Source organism: Schistocerca gregaria, chromosome 3 (genome assembly GCF_023897955.1).
Source record: "Schistocerca gregaria isolate iqSchGreg1 chromosome 3, iqSchGreg1.2, whole genome shotgun sequence".
Lineage (NCBI taxonomy): Eukaryota > Metazoa > Arthropoda > Insecta > Orthoptera > Acrididae > Schistocerca > Schistocerca gregaria.
Genome location: NC_064922.1, coordinates 948,545,240 through 948,564,721, shown reverse-complemented (window position 1 = coordinate 948,564,721; position 19,482 = coordinate 948,545,240). Strand labels below are relative to the sequence as shown.

The window sequence follows — 19,482 nt, the reverse complement described above, 5'->3', positions numbered from 1 at the left end:
AACCACGAGGCGGATCCAGGATCAGTGACTATCGGCCCTTGACCTTACTCAACAGTGACTTGAAGATTTTCACCCGGCTTCTGGCGGCACGCCTAAAGCGATCAGTACGATGTGTTGTGTCACAGGACCAGGCATCGTTAGGTGGTGACCATAATATTCGCACTACATTGTGCCGATATAGAGATATGATCGCGCTAGCCGAAGCTCGCCAACTGCCAGGAGTTTTGGCCTCACTCGACTTTAGCCAGGCTTTTGACAGAGTGGACCACACATTTTTGATGGAGGTACTGCGACACATGGGGTATCCGGACGTCATAGTTAATGTACTGATGCGTCTCCTACGCGGCGCGACGTCCAAGGTGTTATATAATGGCCGTCTTACGCCGCCGATACAGATCCAGCGATCGGTGCGACAAGGCTGCCCTCTTTCGGCGATATTGTACGCCCTCGTCTTGGAACCACTCCTCTGCGGCCTCCGACAACGCCTGACCGGGATGTCCCTCGGTGGACACACTTTCTGCTGCACTGCCTATGCAGATGATCTGGTACTCCTTCTACGCAATAATGACGATGTTCGTGCAGCACTGGCGTGGGTGGCGACCTACGGCGCGGCATCGGGGAGCCATCTCAATCTCCACAAATCACACGTTCTGTCTATAGGCAGAGGCCTACCCGGCGAGAACGTCGCACCGCTACGAATCAGTGACACAATCCGCTGTCTTGGCATTGATTTCACATCTGACATGAAACGTTCAACAGCCCTTAACTACAGGCGTTTATTGAATCAGATGAGAGCAGGAATAAGTGACCACCGTTTGAGACATCTAGACCTCCTGCAACGGACACGATATGCTAACGTCTATATGGCGTCACGTATCCCCCATTTTGCACAGATACTCCCCATACCACCTACCCTGGCTCACCGCATGTTGGCGGTTTTGGGATCCTTTGTTAATACGGGCATGTTATTTAAGATTCGTTACGAGTCCCTAACCCTCCCGAGGAGCAGAGGGGGTTTAGGCCTTTGTCATGTCCAGAACAGAGCAAAGGCTCTGTTCGTCAGCTGTCACCTACAACTGTGGCGACGAAGTCCGACGTGCCTCACAAGTCTCTTACTGGCAGCCTTACGACCAATCTCAGTCGCACCCCCTGTGATGATAACGGACATCCCAGCACCTTTCTTCTACATCAGTCAATTCTTCCTTGAATTAAGCTACATCCGCACTGCACTACTACCCACACGCTTGATGATGACCAGGGCGATATATGCTGCTATGCAAATGAACATGACGCCGAAAGTGATTGAAAGCAAACACCCCAGTACAAAGTGGCGCGCTGTGTGGCAGGCAGTGAATGCCACCACCCTTGATACTGACGTGCAACCTGCATGGTACGTAACTGATAATGGGAAACAGTTGTGCCAGTCCCGCCTACATCGCATCCACCTCACTGATTCCCCCTTGTGTGCCACATGCCAAGTGATTGACACAGATGAACATCGTTTCGAATGCGGGTCGGCAAAGGACGTATGGTATTTGGTGCGTCAGATATTGGCTTTTCTCACACGCACGACTCCTGACAGGATAACTACCCGATCACTTCTTTTCCCCGATAAGATTTATTTCCCAAGAGCAAAAACGAACTCTGTGACGTGGATCAGCGGCCACGCTGTTCACTACCTCTTCGGTAATGGCGAAAAGACAGTACCCGATTTTTGGTATCACCTCAACGAACGACATTGTGCGATCGTCAAGAACCCTAAATATAGGCAATACTTTTCTAAATTCCTTTGGAGCGCATTCCATAATCCGCCTCGCAGCTGGATTATCGATGACATGAGATGATAACCATAGCACCTCTTCCCAGTTCCATTTTTTTTATGAGATTTGAACAAACAGCGGAAACAACTCAGCAACGAGAAGACAGTCATCGAAAAATTCGCAGCGGGCTATAGTATGGAGCATCCTTTGTCGTAACGGGACGACTTCCTATTATTCTGTTTATGTAGCCGAAGAGGAACGGCCTTCCTTTTATACATTTGTGTAAAAATAAAATGAAATAAAAGTAAAAAAAGCAGAAACACAAACCTTCCAAAATCCTTTTTTTCTCATTTTTGTTAAAAAAAAGTGGCTAGGATAGCTGGCTAAAAAAAAATGGTATGATTCCTGCTTTGGGTGCAGGAGGTCCCGGGTTCAAATCCCGGACAGGCCCTACTTTTCACTTTCGCGACAACCAAGCACTACGATAAACTAGCGAGTCACAGAAAGTAAGCCATGCAACAGGACAAACTGCATGTCGGGCCACCGGCCAATGATACTGGCAAGTGCGTCTTGTGGAAAGCAATCTACGAAGCAGGATTAAGCCGTCTTCGATTACTTATATCTATACCTAAAGACTGACACGTACATCGATTCTATTCGTTTCCCAGGAACTAGTACATCGCATGCACGTTTGTTAAATGCATGCGCATGCAACACCCAGTTGAACCCCTTACGTTCCGTTATTAATCCTAGTAGCAAAAGCATAAACATTTGGAGAGTTCCCCATTCACGTGTGAACTGCTATTAACAACTTGCATTACATGATCCAAGCTAAAATTTTGCAGATACAATTCCAACTATCAGCTCGTACACATTTCTAGAAACGATCGCAAAACACAGAGCCAGGTTCCACCGAGACTCGAACTCGGATCGCTGGATTCAAAGTCCAGAGTGCTAACCATTACACCATTTTTTTCTGTTTTTTAAGCTTTTTTTTATCCTTTTTTCCTGACTCTTGTGTAAAAGATTTGGTGAGTGGTCAGTTCCGTGCAGGTGGAGACAAAGCGGGCAGGGGTCGAATCCCGAGGCCTGTCCACGATGGCTCCCCCTGCCCATCCCTGAGTCACTTCTTCAAGCAGACAGTTTTTATACATATATTTTTGTTTCTCCTCTGCTCCGAGGTATATAGTGCTGACACATTTGGAAAGGAACATTTCTTCTTTGTCGTGTGTCAGTTGTGTGTTTTGATCCATATCGAAATACTTTGCTCTTCCGTTAGAGGTGTGAAATTGACACGAATAAGCAAACAAGTATAAGGAGACTAATGAAAAGAAGTAAACTGACCAGGTATAACAGAAAGTGTAACTTAAGAAAAATAGAATAAAACAGAATAGATTTCCTCTTGATTGGCTTCGATCATCCAATGTGGTCATCCTATGCCATGTTTTGCAAAGGTGATGTCCATCATGTTTCCGAATAATTTTTTTACTGTTAGTGACACATTGAATCTTCCAGTATGCCAGCTCCATGTAGGTCAGAAAACTAATATAATCGTCTTCTCCACGCACATTAACGATGTAGTTGACGTAGTGCCCTAGGATCCACATTACTGTATTGTTTTTTGTGGCCGGATAAAACTTTTTGTCGGGACGCAGTAGCATATCCAGTTGCTGATTGTCTTCCGCGCTCCTTGACAGTACCGCAATCCTTTTCTTGACCCATCGCCAATTCAGTGCATGGCCCCCGCAGGTAAACCGATGGATCAGAGAATCGACGAGTCCACAACAGAGGCAGAGATTTGTGTCACTTAACCCAATTGCATGTAGTTTTAAATTTGTGGCAATTGTGTTATTTACCACCCTGTTCCAAGTTGAAGCAACATCCGAAGAGTGTACTTTCAAGCTGATGTTGGCCCACACCGTTTTCCAGTCAGTAGTCGGATTCTTCCGTTCTATTGTATTTGGGGTCGCCGACTTTTCCCACTCACGTTGCAAGTCGCGAGTTGACAGTGGTCGGCGCCGTAGAACACCAACATCTGTATAACTAACATGAAGGAAAAATTCCCTGATGTGTTTCAATTTGTAATGGATTCTTCCGACGTCAATAGGAGGTCGCACACTCGCTGGACGCACTGTGAGGTACAACTTTTGAGTAACAGTGCAGTGGCTGTCATGCAGTAAAGTCGTGGTCCGCTTGACGTACAAGGCCATTGCCTTCCCGGCGATGTTAACCAACTCAAGCCCACCAGTAGTTCTCGACTTGGCTAGTGTATCGGAGGACAATTTAAATATGTTTCCCTTCCAGATGTATTGATTGGCAACCTGCATGATCTTTCTGGCCTGAAGCTTGGGAATCGGAAAAAACTGTGCAACATAATACGCCTTGGAGAAGACGTAGGTATTGAGCATCCTAATTTTTTCTATAATGTTCACAGCACGCCAGCGACATTCGATAATGGTACCCTGTATCAGATGCGTCACTGACTTCCAATTGGAGGCCGCCATTTTCAGAGGGCACCTATTCAAGGTGATTCCTAGTAGTTTGTGAGATTCCACAAGATGCGCCCACGGTATAGTTAAGCTCTCAAAACCCTTGAGATCGAGCACTTTACATTTCTGGTCACTTAGTTGTGCTCCAGACACTGCACTATACTGGTCGATCGCCCGTTTAATACGGACCACCTCGTCGTCACTGCGTAACAGAACGGCAACATCGTCAGCGTATGCACGGACGATGAATGTGTGACCTGACATTGACACACCTGACAAATGGTGATAAAGAGACCGAAGGAAGGGTTCCAGTGACAGCACAAAAAGTGACATAGAGAGTGGACTGCCCTGGGGGACACCCCGCTGAATGGATATTGGTTGCGTCAGCTGTCCATTGACTTGTATCCTCGCCGATATGCCAGATGTCAAATTGCGAAGGACTTTTAATGCCCCTTCCTCGAGTCCTATTTTGTCCAGTATGTGAAAAAGATAGCGGTGGTTCACATGATCAAAGGCTTTATGAAAGTCTAGAAATAGCAGGGCACAATTCAGGTTGGTGACTGAGGCAATGGAGATTAGGTCCCTAATTTCAGACATCGCAGACATGGCATTCCGTCCTGGCACGCAGGCCTGGTGCCGCCAGACAACTTTGTGAAGGAGCGGCGACATTCGGGCGTTAACAGCTCTGGCTATAGTTTTGTAGTCAAAATTAAGCAGGGTGAGCGGGCGCAGATTATCAAATCGCTTACACCCTTTGCGTTTGGGAACAAGGACAATTTTACCCTCCTCCATCGCGCTAGAAACAGGCGCCCCGGCAATGATTTCATTTTAAATTTCTGTAAATGTAACACCAATTACATCCCAATACCGAAGGTAAAACTCCTTGGGTAGGCCGTCCAGTCCTGGGGCTTTGTTACCGGGCGACTTAACAATAAGTTCTAAAGTCTCCTCGACACTAAACGGAGCCAGAAAGTCACGATTATCATCCGCAGTAACGGACGTGTCCATGAATTGGAGTACAGTAGCAGTCAAGCCATCATTGGTTGGGTAGTCCGAGTACAGGCCGTGATAATATCTCTGAATTGCCGTGACTATGTCAGGTTGCCGAGTGAGAATTTCCCCGTTATCAGTTGCCAGTTCGTCTATAAATAAGCGTCTACGGTTGGTCTGATGCTTAATAAGATGGTACATGGAAGTTGTCTCAGATTGAACCAAAGAGTTGACTTTGGACTTGATTTTTAACCCTTCTAGTTGTTTACGTTTGATACTGAGCATCTTAGCCTTGATTTGCTTTATTTGAGCCGTGTAAATATTATTGACGCCAGATTTGTCGTAGAGCTCCCTTAAAAATGAATAATAAAATTCCGTGGTCTTCTTTGCATCCCTTGATTGCGTATTACAGTACGAAATTAAATACCGTCGCAACTTTGGTTTAGCAAAGGACGTCCACCACTCTACTTTCGTACGGTACCTATTGACAGAGCGAAGACATAAAGTCCAAGTTCGTGTGACAAGTTCCTCGAGATCGGCGTCCTGAAGGTGGGAAAAGTTCAACATCCAGTGACCTCTGAATCGTTTGGTGGGTTGTCTGTCCAGTTGTATGACGGTTGCGTAGGCGCAGTGATCGCTACATGGGACGGGAATGACCTCTGAATCAACAACATGTTCTCCGAGCTGAGAAGACACATATATTCTGTCGAGGCGGCTACTCGCGGTGGAAGTGAAGTATGTAAATTTCACAAGGGTAGGGTGAAGGAGTTCCCACGTATCCTGGAGATTCATTCGTAAAACCAGCTCATGAAGCTCCTTACAATAGTTAAAATTTGGCCTCTGATCTTTTTGATGCACAACACAGTTAAAATCTCCGCCTAATACAAGGGCAGTCGGATTTTTAAGAAGCAAGTAAATTAGTTCGTCTTTAAAGAACTCGGTCCTTGCGAACCTGTGGTCACTCCCTGAGGGCGCGTATAGGTTCACGAGCGTGACGCCGAATATTTTGCAGCATATGCCACGCCCTGACTCCAGTGTTTCAACGTCCGAGACGGGGATGCCCCCACGCACGAGAACGGCTGTACCAGTGCTAAGTTCGAAAGCAACATTGGTAATACAGTGGAAGCCGGGAATGACCAGATCTGAAAGAAGGAATTCCTGCAATAGAAGTACATCAGCGGCAGACTCATATACGAACTACCTAAAGACTGCAAGTTTCAAATCAGACGTGATCCTGTTAACATTAACACTCAGGAACTTGTACGCTTGTGCCATGTAGTTTACGGAGCTACTTTAAATTAACGTGATCATCGTCTCCGGCAAACCAGTCCATTCGTGAAACAGCTGGTGGAGAGTGGCCATCACCATCGTTTGCATCCGAGAGGGCTTGAAGTTTGTGTTTGCTGCGTGGTACATTCAAGTTCGGTTGGAATTTCTTTTTGTTCCTCCCGCCACTGGCGACTTTTTCCGCAGAAAGCGGCATCGGAGAATCTACACAGGTCTCCTGTGCAGGTTGCCCTGCGACAGCAACGTGCAGTTGCGTCTCGCCGGATAACCCTTCCAGAGACGCGCTAAGTTCTTGTTTGGCCACACGTTGGGATTGTGTGGAAACACTCTCTCGGTCAGGTTGTTGACAAGCAAGGCTGAGATCTCGCTCTGTGTTGACACACTCGTCAGCGTGTTTGTTGTCAGTGTCGCATTGCTGTGATACGAGTTGTGAACTTGGGCACACCCCGCCGACGTAACTGTGGGCAACGTGCTGAGGTTCAATATCGGTCGGTTGGAGAGCCGACGCGATAGACGCGGATGGTAAGCAACAACCAACCTGGGGCGTAGCACTACCGTCAGCGGGCGAAGAAGTATCAACTTCAACGCTTGATTCTGGTAGAGCGTCATGCGAAAGCTCAGTGTCCCCTGCCGGTTGTTTGATATCAAGTGTGGCAGGTGTGACCGGTACGGAGACGCCTTCATCGGAACTACTACTGTCGCACGTTCGACGTCTCTTGGACGCTACCGCAGTGACGGGACGGGTGAGAGGGTTCTGATCCCCGCCCGTCGCAAGAGGAATAGCAGGGAACTCTTCTTCAAAAGATTTTTCATGTACAGTCACAGTATCACTGGAGGGGGACGGCCCAGTACTTGTTAATTGGGTACCTGTCACTAAATCAGCTAAAGTGAGTCTCTTACGTTGCTGGAAAGTAGGCTTTAAGACGGTCACCCTTTGAGGGCAATTTTGCCGTAAATGACCACTTTCATTGCAGATAAAACACGTAGAAGCTTGTCCGGAATAGGTAACCTGCACCTTATAACCACAAACAAATACATGCGATGGGATGTTGACTTTGACTTGCATCTCAACCGATCTGATACCAGAAAAACATTGCAACTTATGTTGCCTGGACCACTTTTCAAGTCGAATGTTACGCACTTCGCCATATTTAGTGAGCACATCTTTTAAGAAACAGTTGTCTACTTCAGGGGGCAGGTTGTAAATACGAACGTTGGAGATCTCGACAAAAGCGTTAGTAATTTTGACAGTACTCACAGTGCCGTCGCGATGCCGGAAATCGACGCCGCCGCCATGTTTCTGCAAAAGACGTTCCAGTAAGAGGGGATTCAGAAGCTTCACGAAAAAGCAGTATAAAACCAGGTCGTAGTAGGCAGTGTGAACTTGATCAGTGGTTATGCCTATTGTATCGACGATCCATTCATGAACTTCCAGTGAACTTGGCTGAACTGATCGTGTAGCCTTGTCAAACTCGAACTGCAGAGTATTTTTCCTTGGAATCGTGGGAACCATTTTGCAAATTAACCCAAATGGGCTACCTGCATACAGCAAACACTTCAAACAACGACACGAACACACAACCACGCACAATCACGTGAAACAGAAAGCACAAATACAACGTAAAGAAGCAAGTGACACTGAGCGCTCCGAACGTCCGCACCCTGCCGCGTCGCAAGCGGTAATGCCATGGAACCGTGTGCCTCTGGCGGACGTAAACTGAGCAGCATCATGTCATTAAACCGGTAAGCTGCGATTTATTACATGTAGCGTCCTCAGGAAGTGTTTGCGTGGCAAATGAAGCAACCAAGTAGGTTGAAAGTGGAGGGAACAACTTCGAATGTAGCGAGAATTCTTGCCAGTATTCGTACATTAAGTGATGTCGAAGGGTCAGGTAATCAAAATCGCGGAACAGCCACTTTCGTATGGTGGATGCTTTGTGCTGGAAGCAGCCTAGCTATGAAAACAGCTATGGACACAGAGTACTGTCGAAAAGTACGTGCCGTCACACAACGCTACGTAGTGGGCTGATGGTGCTTGACACGATTACATTTGCACTTCACACGATCGACATACTGTCTCACAACTCAAGCAGCTCTTTCAGCCTTCAACTACATTGGTCCTCAGCACAGCTCATGTTGTAGGCGTCGATTAACAAACCTCTTTGAGAATATGGTCCAGATTGGATGCTTCAATAGCAAGTGCGGAAAGATCTCAGTAGGTGGCGGGGTGCACAGCTGCTTACTTTTGCGGCCTGTTGGTCTAGGGGTATGATTCCTGCTTTGGGTGCAGGAGGTCCCGGGTTCCAATGCCGGACAGGCCCTACTTTTCACTTTCGCGACAACCAAGCACTACGATAAACTAGCGAGTCTCTGAAAGTAAGCCATGCAACGGGGCAAACTGCATGTCGGGCCACCGGCCAATGATACTGGCAAGTGCGTCTTGTGGAAAGCAATCTACGAAGCAGGATTAAGCCGTCTTCGATTACTTATATCTATACCTAAAGACTGACACGTACAACGATTCTATTCGTTTCCCAGGAACTAGTACATCGCATGCACGTTTGTTAAATGCATGTGCATGCAGCACCCAAAACGGAGAGATGCTGGGAGAAGCAGCTGAGGTCGTCTTCTCGCAGTTGAACCCCTTACGTTCCGTTATTAATCCTAGTAGCAAAAGCATAAGCATTTGGAGCGTTCCCCATTCACGTGTGGACTGCTATTAACAATTTGCATTACATGATCCTAGCTAAAATTTTGCATATACAATTCCAACTGCCAGCTCGTACACGTTTCTAGAAACGATCGCAAAACACTGAATCAGGTTCCACCGAGACTCGAACTCGGATCGCTGGATTCAAAGTCCAGAGTGCTAACCATTACACCATGGAACCGTGTGCCTCTAGTGGACTTTAACTGAGCAGCATCATGTCATTAAACCGGTAAGCTGCCATTTATTACATGTAGCGTCCTCAGGAAGTGTTTGCGTGGCAAATGAAGCAACCAAGTAGGTTGAAAGTGGAGGGAACAACTTCGAATGTAGCGAGAATTCTTGCCAGTATTCGTACATTAAGTGATGTCGAAGGGTCAGGTAATCAAAATCGCGGAACAGCCACTTTCGTATGGTGGATGCTTTGTGCTGGAAGCAGCCTAGCTATGAAAACAGCTATGGACACAGAGTACTGTCGAAAAGTACGTGCCGTCACACAACGCTACGTAGTGGGCTGATGGTGCTTGACACGATTACATTTGCACTTCACACGATCGACATACTGTCTCACAACTCAAGCAGCTCTTTCAGCCTTCAACTACATTGGTCCTCAGCACAGCTCATGTTGTAGGTGTCGGATTAAGAAATCTCTTTGAGAATATGGTCCAGATTGGATGCTTCAATAGCAAGTGCGGCAAGATCTCAGTAGGTGGCGGGGTGCACAGCAGCTTACTTTTGCGGCCTGTTGGTCTAGGGGTATGATTCCTGCTTTGGGTGCAGGAGGTCCCGGGTTCCAATACCGGACAGGCCCTACTTTTCACTTTCGCGACAACCAAGCACTACGATAAACTAGCGAGTCTCTGAAAGTAAGCCATGCAACGGGGCAAACTGCATGTCGGGCCACCGGCCAATGATACTGGCAAGTGCGTCTTGTGGAAAGCAATCTACGAAGCAGGATTAAGCCGTCTTCGATTACTTATATCTATACCTAAAGACTGACACGTACAACGATTCTATTCGTTTCCCAGGAACTCGTACATCGCATGCACGTTGGTAAAATTCATGTGCATGCAGCACCCAAAACGGAGAGATGCTGGGAGAAGCAGCTGAGGTCGTCTTCTCGCAGTTGAACCCCTTACGTTCCGTTATTAATCCTAGTAGCAAAAGCATAAGCATTTGGAGCGTTCCCCATTCACGTGTGGACTGCTATTAACAATTTGCATTACATGATCCTAGCTAAAATTTTGCATATACAATTCCAACTGCCAGCTCGTACACGTTTCTAGAAACGATCGCAAAACACTGAATCAGGTTCCACCGAGACTCGAACTCGGATCGCTGGATTCAAAGTCCAGAGTGCTAACCATTACACCAGTCTTTTTGTTTTTTTTACCGACTTTTTTTATTTTTTCTTTTATTTTTTATTTTTTTTTTTGTTTTTTTTTATTTTTTTCTCTATAAAGTAATTTCCCTTAAAAGCCCCTTAGGAAAATGGAACTAAAAAAAACCACTAAGTGCCACCGCCACTTTTCATCCTATAACAAAAAATCTGATCCACTTCAGGCGTTGGCTCCTGAGTAAACCCACCCCAGGGAGCTGCCTATATATCAGGGGAAATATGGGAAATCAAGGTTAGGGCTATCCTTTGCCACTTTTTTTGTTACATGTGAATTCTAGTAAGTAAGTGTTACAAGTAAGTGTTACAACAACAAAGGTGGCATAAAAGAGTAATCCAGAAATAAAAACATAAATCACTGATGTAATTCCAACTAAAAGGTTCTTCAATAATGTAACTGGTTCCACTTGGAGCCTCGTCATCGTTATCTGATATCTCCAATTGCGCCTTTGAAGGGCATCTGCAACGGAGGCATTCAGCTTCGCTAGTGCCTCAAGGAAAACAGCACCCTTGCAGCAGCTTGTCTCTTCCTTCGCTCATGGCTGACAAGGCAGAACGTTCAGCCGTTTGTGTGATGCGGCACAGAACATTAACCGCAGCTCGGCACTCCCCAGCTGAGTGGGGGGTTAACGAAAACGCTGCGTAAATAATTTGCGAAGAGCGTACGGTATTTCGGTGTGCGTTCGAGGGCATTGTGCGCATTTTGCAGGAACCACCAGTAATCAAGCTGCTCTTTCTCTCCGTCGCGAAAGATGTAGGCGACTGTAAGTCCTTTGAACCATGTAAGCGCATGATATTTTGCAGCCGGAAAGTAAGTTCCATCGGGACAGAGTAGGGTCTGAGGGTCAATCATATCAGGTGTGACCCGGAGGTAACAAGCCAATATCTTCTGTGTTAGTCGCCAAACTCCGGACGATGATGCGCAAGTAAAACGATGTTCATCAGTATCCAAAAGGTGACAATTTGGGCAATAAGGGGAGTCTGCCAGTCCAATAGTGTGAAGTCGCTGTAGTGTGGCATATTTTTTGTTGGCAATCTGATACCACTTTGAACGCACCGTGGAGGACAGAAAGTTGTGGTGTATCGTTTTCCACACTCTTGGCCAGTGAACCGTAGGGTACTTGTTTTCCATCACGTTATGGGGAACAGCACGCAGAAGGTTGGTGTAAAAATCTTTCGCCTTTGGTGGACGCGTGGCGGAGAGGTTCGAGCTGACATAGCTGTAATCAAGAATGAAGGTCGACACATGGGAGAGCTGTGGTGCGACGTGCGCAACCGACACCGGCGGGACGTTAGAGACTGGCATCAGAACCTGTAGTAAACGACCCGTGAGAGAGATATAAAGACTTTTCCATCGTTTCCTCATGTTGCTCATGTAAAGGCTAGCTGCTCTCGCCCTGACGTTGACCAATCCCAGCCCTCCTTTGTGCACTGGGAGGGTAAGAGTGTCGTATCGTACTTTAAAGATATGACCTGCGGAAACGTAGTAACTGAAGGCCGCTTGAAGCCGGCGACCTATCTGCAGCGGTAGTGGGAGGACTTGTGCCACGTGATTGAGTTTTGATGCCACGTAGAGGTTCAGGTATTCAACACGTTGTAGCTGGTTCAAGTCCCGGAGCAGGTTCTGTCGCACCATTGCGCGTATGATCTGCAATAACCGTCGGTAGTTTGCTGAAGCTGTTTTACGTACATCTTTCTTGAACGTGATTCCTAAATATCGTAGCTCAGAAACTGGTGGGAGGGGAGCGAGGGCTTCCGGTCCGAGACCTCGCCCAATATCCAACGCCGCCGACTTGTTGATGTTCAGAAGACTGCCGGTGGCCTGTCCGTATCGCTCAATCCAGGTTATTACGCTTTGAACTTCGTCATTGGAACGAACCAGCAGTAGCAGGTCGTCAGCGTATGTCCTATAGCGAAAGGTGACGTCCCGCAGCGTGATGCCAGATAGGCGGTGGTTAAGGCCCCCTAGGAGTGGCTCGAGTGCGATGGCATAAAGGTAGGTAGAAAGGGGACAACCCTGTCGTAGAGACCTCTTAATGTGTACTGGTCCTACCGTCCTTCCATTGACCTGGACGTGTGAGCTGGCTGCGGTCCAAAGACGCCGTAGGGTGTCCTCCATCACTCGTAGGAGGAAGTTGTGGTGCACTCTATCAAAGGCGCGGTTGAAATCTACGGAGACGATCGCCGCTCTCAGACGGCACGCAGAAGCGATTGCTATTAAATTCCTGCAGTCACCGGTGGCCATGTGTATTGTTGGCTTCTCCCCCCTGCGACGTCTGTTCAGGAGCGAGGATCATCGGCAAAGTCGTCTTAATACGGCTCGCCATAATCCTGGTGAAAATCTTGTAATCGGCGTTCAGCATTGTAAGCGGCCGATAGTCGTTAATCGATAGCCCTCCACCTGGCTTGTGTACCGGTATGAGAAGTCCTTCTACAAACGCTGGCGGCACAACACAGTCTGGAGACGTAAGTTCGCGGAACATTATAACCCAGCGAGGCATCATGATGTCACGGAAAGTCCGGTAGAATTCGATGGGCAATCCATCAGGTCCAGGAGACTTATTGGCCGCACCTTTGTCCACGGCGTCTTCGACTTCTTCAAGTGAGATTTCCTCTGTTAGTGCATTCACGGTAGCCTCGTCGATAGTACGTGTTACCTGCTGTAACATTTCAGTAGTGGCCTCGTCATCGACGATTCTTTCCTTGTAAAGATGACGAAAATGATCCTCCACCGCCTTTACTATGGTTGCTTGGGTCGTACATAAGCGACCGTCGTGTGTCCTGAGTTGTGTGATTAAGTGTTGGCGTTGTCGGCGCTTATCCGCCACAACGTGATGCATAGTGGGTTCCTCCGCAAACGTTCGGTCGTGCCGTCGCGAGCGGACGACTGCACCTTCTAGTCGGCGCTTCGTCAATGATAGTATGTGAGCCTTGATTCTGCTTTGATCATGTTGTCTCTCCGGGGAAGGGGGTAAGGCGTCGAGGTCCCTGAGAGTCGCGTAGTAAAAATCAAGGGTCTGTCGATGCCACGCAGTCACGTCCTTGCCATATTGCATAAGTGTCCTACGGATTGCTGGTTTGGCACAGAGAAGCCACCACTCCAGGGTCGAGGCGTATCGAGGGTGGCGGCGTTCACAGTCAGCCCACGTTGCTGCAACTTGCCGACGGCAATCCAGGTCCTGGAGATGAGTTATGTTGAGCTTCCAAAAGCCATTGCTGCGCCAGACTTGTTGGGGGCGTAGGTGTATAGTGCAGATATAGGCACTGTGATCAGAATAGGCTTGAGGCCATAGTTCGGCGTCCACCACACCTTGTGTGAGATCTTGTGACACATATATGCGGTCGAGTCGGCTGGCCGAATGACTGGTAAGATGAGTGTGGCCAGAGCGGTTACCGTGGACTTTTTCCCACGTGTCGCACAAGTGAAGTTCTTGGATCATCGCACCCAGTTCCGGACAAGGCGTGTAATGTGGGATTTGGTCCTTGGGGTGAAGTACACAATTAAAATCGCCGGCGAAGACGCTGTGGTCGTATCGCCCTAGGAAAAGGGGAGCGACATCTGTGGAGTAGAATCTGGCGCGGTCGTGACGTCTTGTGGTACCCGACGGCGCGTAAACATTAATGAATCGGGTGTTGAGTGCCGTAAATGCTATTCCTCGAGCGGAGGGAAGAAACGTGACGTCGGTAACTTCAATTCCTTCACGCACTAATATTGCCACTCCGGTATCTGCAGGGCTACCGGGCGTCACATGTGTGGTGTACCCGTAAAAGTGCGGGAGTGCCGTCGTTTTCGCTTCTTGTAGGAAAGCAAAGTCAACCCCCATGGCTCGTATGGTTTCTTTCAAAAGTTGGATCTTGACAGGAGAACTGATCATGTTGATATTCATTGTCGCCAGGCGGTAAGCCTGGCAACGAGTTGTTTGGGCGAGGTTATCCATAGTGAAGGTGGAGAGAAGCGAACATCGGAAGTGATGTCACCCCCCGCCGAACGCGGTCCTCCTTGTGCTGCTTATGCTGCATGATCCGGCGGCGCCTCAGCTGGCCGCGGGTCGTGATCTTGTGTCTCAACGTCCTCGGCCCATGAAGCGGACGCGGATGTCTGTTCATGGTCCATAGCCTCAGAATGTTTGATAGTAAGGGACCGGGCGACTTCGCTACCTGCACTGGTACCTTCCCGCTGCTCACTGTTTCTGTCAATGGGCCGATGGTCGAAAGCTGCACGTTTTTCTGTCTGTTCTGCAAGGTTGGAGTCAGTGGAAACAGCTTCAGCTTCGCGGCTGGCTTCTTGAGTGGTCAGTCGTTCTTCCCCGGCCGAATGCGAACCGCTGTGTTCCGACACGGTCCGACGACGCCGCTTTCGGCGTTTCGGTGATCGCTGTTTCCGTACGTGGCCTTCATTGTCAGAAGACGGCACTGACTCATGTTCCGCCGGAACAAACGCTTCGGTCGGTACAATAAGGGAATCAATTGCCATCTTACTGGCGTCAATGTCTGTCGCGTTCGGTAGCTCCAGAGTCGTAGTGCTATTTTCCACCACTGGCCAGGTCGGCGGATCATCCAGGTCTTTGTCCGTGGAAAGTGATTCTTGTACCGCTGAAGCGGTCGGCCGTGTCTGTTGTGTGGAGAACGTCGTGAACGCCGCCGCGTAAGTAACGGGTAGAATAGTCTTCGCCGCTGGTGGTGCAACGTCCTTCGGTGGGAGTTGTGTGATCCGACGCTGGAGGCACTCGGAACGAAGGTGACCTTCCTTACCGCATCCGGAGCACGTCTTCGGTTGGCCGTCATAAATAACTATGGCCCGGCATCCACCTATCTGTAGATAGGATGGCACGTGTCGTTGGAGATCTATGCGCACTTGGCGTACTCCATTGAGTACTGGATACGTCTTAAACTGGGTCCATTTTTCAGCCACGTGTTCGTGTACAGTGCCGTAGGGGCGGAGCGCCGCTACAACTTCTGCCGCCGGAAGTTCAAATGGAAGTTCGAAGATGCGTATAGTCCGCAGTCCGATTGCGGCATGGCCGACATCGACGTTGCCAACATTTCCATCTGTGTGGCAGAAGCGGAGTTCTTGTTTCATCTCTCGAAGCACCTTGTCGCAGGTAGTTTCGTTTATGAGCTTTACATAGACCGTGCTACTGACGATCGAAAAGTGAATGCCGACAATGTCGGCAGCCGGGATCTTGGCTTCCTCTTTTAAAAAACGTTCGACTTCGAACGCCTTTGGTCGGGTAAAGTCGTTCCGAAATGTGAATTTCAAGGTTGATCTTCTGTACTGGTTTGCCATGGTCTTGGAGCGCTACGGCGTCACGTTAGTGTCGGCCGAAGAAAGTAAACAAGGCGCGCGGGCCCTCTCTGCCAGCGGAGAGCACACACCGCACGTCCGCTTCGCTCGGCTGCGAGAGCCGCACTTCCTCCATGGAACCGTGTGCCTCTAGCGGACTTAAACTGAGCAGCATCATGTCATTAAACCGGTAAGCTGCGATTTATTACATGTAGCGTCCTCAGGAAGTGTTTGCGTGGCAAATGAAGCAACCAAGTAGGTTGAAAGTGGAGGGAACAACTTCGATTGTAGCGAGAATTCTTGCCAGTATTCGTACATGAAGTGATGTCGAAGGGTCAGGTAATCAAAATCGCGGAACAGCCACTTTCGTATGGTGGATGCTTTGTGCTGGAAGCAGCCTAGCTATGAAAACAGCTATGGACATAGAGTACTGTCGAAAAGTACGTGCTGTCACACAACGCTACGTAGTGGGCTGATGGTGCTTGACACGATTACATTTGCACTTCACACGATCGACATACTGTCTCACAACTCAAGCAGCTCTTTCAGCCTTCAACTACATTGGTCCTCAGCACAGCTCATGTTGTAGGTGTCGGATTAAGAAACCTCTTTGAGAATATGGTCCAGATTGGATGCTTCAATAACAAGTGCGGCAAGATCTCTGTAGGTGGCGGGGTGCACAGCTGCTTTCTTTTGCGGCCTGTTGTCTAGGGCTATGATTCCTGCTTTGGGTGCAGGAGGTCCCGGATTCAAATGCCGGACAGGCCCTACTTTTCACTTTCGCGACAACCAAGCACTACGATAAACTAGCGAGTCTCTGAAAGTAAGCCATGCAACGGGGCAAACTGCATGTCGGGCCACCGGCCAATGATACTGGCAAGTGCGTCTTGTGGAAAGCAATCTACGAAGCAGGATTAAGCCGTCTTCGATTACTTATATCTATACCTAAAGACTGACACGTACAACGATTCTATTCGTTTCCCAGGAACTCGTACATCGCATGCACGTTTGTTAAATGCATGTGCATGCAGCACCCAAAACGGAGAGATGCTGGGAGAAGCAGCTGAGGTCGTCTTCTCGCAGTTGAACCCCTTACGTTCCGTTATTAATCCTAGTAGCAAAAGCATAAGCATTTGGAGCGTTCCCCATTCACGTGTGGACTGCTATTAACAATTTGCATTACATGATCCTAGCTAAAATTTTGCATATACAATTCCAACTGCCAGCTCGTACACGTTTCTAGAAACGATCGCAAAACACTGAGTCAGGTTCCACCGAGACTCGAACTCGGATCGCTGGATTCAAAGTCCAGAGTGCTAACCATTACACCATGGAACCGTGTGCATCTAGCGGACTTAAACTGAGCAGCATCATGTCATTAAACCGGTAAGCTGCGATTTATTACATGTAGCGTCCTCAGGAAGTGTTTGCGTGGCAAATGAAGCAACCAAGTAGGTTGAAAGTGGAGGGAACAACTTCGAATGTAGTGAGAATTCTTGCCAGTATTCGTACATGAAGTGATGTCGAAGGGTCAGGTAATCAAAATCGCGGAACAGCCACTTTCGTATGGTGGATGCTTTGTGCTGGAAGCAGCCTAGCTATGAAAACAGCTATGGACACAGAGTACTGTCGAAAAGTACGTGCCGTCACACAACGCTACGTAGTGGGCTGATGGTGCTTGACACGATTACATTTGCACTTCACACGATCGACATACTGTCTCACAACTCAAGCAGTTCTTTCAGCCTTCAACTACATTGGTCCTCAGCACAGCTCATGTTGTAGGTGTCGGATTAAGAAACCTCTTTGAGAATATGGTCCAGATTGGATGCTTCAATAGCAAGTGCGGCAAGATCTCAGTAGGTGGCGGGGTGCACACCTGCGTACTTTTGCGGCCTGTTGGTCTAGGGGTATGATTCCTGCTTTGGGTGCAGGAGGTCCCGGGTTCAAATGCAGGACAGGCCCTACTTTTCACTTTCGCGACAACCAAGCACTACGATAAACTAGCGAGTCTCTGAAAGTAAGCCATGCAACGGGGCAAACTGCATGTCGGGCCACCGGCCAATGATACTGGCAAGTGCGTCTTGTGGAAAGCAATCTACGAAGCAGGATTAAGCCGTCTTCGATTACTTATATCTATACCTAAAGACTGACACGTACAACGATTCTATTCGTTTCCCAGGAACTCGTACATCGCATGCACGTTTGTTAAATGCATGTGCATGCAGCACCCAAAACGGAGAGATGCTGGGAGAAGCAGCTGAGGTCGTCTTCTCGCAGTTGAACCCCTTACGTTCCGTTATTAATCCTAGTAGCAAAAGCATAAGCATTTGGAGCGTTCCCCATTCACGTGTGGACTGCTATTAACAATTTGCATTACATGATCCTAGCTAAAATTTTGCATATACAATTCCAGCTGCCAGCTCGTACACGTTTCTAGAAACGATCGCGAAACACTGAATCAGGTTCCACCGAGACTCGAACTCGGATCGCTGGATTCAAAGTCCAGAGTGCTAACCATTACACCATGGAACCGTGTGCATCTAGCGGACTTAAACTGAGCAGCATCATGTCATTAAACCGGTAAGCTGCGATTTATTACATGTAGCGTCCTCAGGACGTGTTTGCGTGGCAAATGAAGCAACCAAGTAGGTTGAAAGTGGAGGGAACAACTTCGAATGTAGTGAGAATTCTTGCCAGTATTCGTACATTAAGTGATGTCGAAGGGTCAGGTAATCAAAATCGCGGAACAGCCACTTTCGTATGGTGGATGCTTTGTGCTGGAAGCAGCCTAGCTATGAAAACAGCTATGGACACAGAGTACTGTCGAAAAGTACGTGCCGTCACACAACGCTACGTAGTGGGCTGATGGTGCTTGACACGATTACATTTGCACTTCACACGATCGACATACTGTCTCACAACTCAAGCAGCTCTTTCAGCCTTCAACTACATTGGTCCTCAGCACAGCTCATGTTGTAGGTGTCGGATTAAGAAACCTCTTTGAGAATATGGTCCAGATTGGATGCTTCAATAGCAAGTGCGGCAAGATCTGTGTAGGTGGCGGGGTGCACACCTGCGTACTTTTGCGGCCTGTTGGTCTAGGGGTATGATTCCTGCTTTGGGTGCAGGAGGTCCCGGGTTCAAATGCGGGACAGGCCCTACTTTTCACTTTCGCGACAACCAAGCACTACGATAAACTAGCGAGTCTCTGAAAGTAAGCCATGCAACTGGGCAAACTGCATGTCGGGCCACCGGCCAATGATACTGGCAAGTGCGTCTTGTGGAAAGCAATCTACGAAGCAGGATTAAGCCGTCTTCGATTACTTATATCTATACCTAAAGACTGACACGTACAACGATTCTATTCGTTTCCCAGGAACTCGTACATCGCATGCACGTTTGTTAAATGCATGTGCATGCAGCACCCAAAACGGAGACATGCTGGGAGAAGCAGCTGAGGTCGTCTTCTCGCAGTTGAACCCCTTACGTTCCGTTATTAATCCTAGTAGCAAAAGCATAAGCATTTGGAGCGTTCCCCATTCACGTGTGGACTGCTATTAACAATT

The 19,482-nt window shown here is 48.3% G+C and overlaps 4 non-coding genes across 4 annotated transcripts; 1 reads left to right on the top strand and 3 right to left on the bottom strand.

Moving 5' to 3' along the window:
* The first annotated feature begins 8,775 nt into the window (after positions 1 to 8,775).
* Positions 8,776 to 8,847, top strand: Trnap-ugg (transfer RNA proline (anticodon UGG)). Its single transcript has one exon. It is a non-coding gene; the product is annotated as a tRNA-Pro (tRNA).
* A 498-nt stretch (positions 8,848 to 9,345) lies between these two features.
* Positions 9,346 to 9,417, bottom strand: Trnaq-uug (transfer RNA glutamine (anticodon UUG)). The gene has a single exon. It is a non-coding gene; the product is annotated as a tRNA-Gln (tRNA).
* Positions 9,418 to 17,179: 7,762 nt separating this feature from the next.
* On the bottom strand, positions 17,180 to 17,251 carry Trnaq-uug (transfer RNA glutamine (anticodon UUG)). The gene has a single exon. It is a non-coding gene; the product is annotated as a tRNA-Gln (tRNA).
* A 1,125-nt stretch (positions 17,252 to 18,376) lies between these two features.
* On the bottom strand, positions 18,377 to 18,448 carry Trnaq-uug (transfer RNA glutamine (anticodon UUG)). The gene has a single exon. It is a non-coding gene; the product is annotated as a tRNA-Gln (tRNA).
* Between the last annotated feature and the right edge of the window lie 1,034 nt (positions 18,449 to 19,482).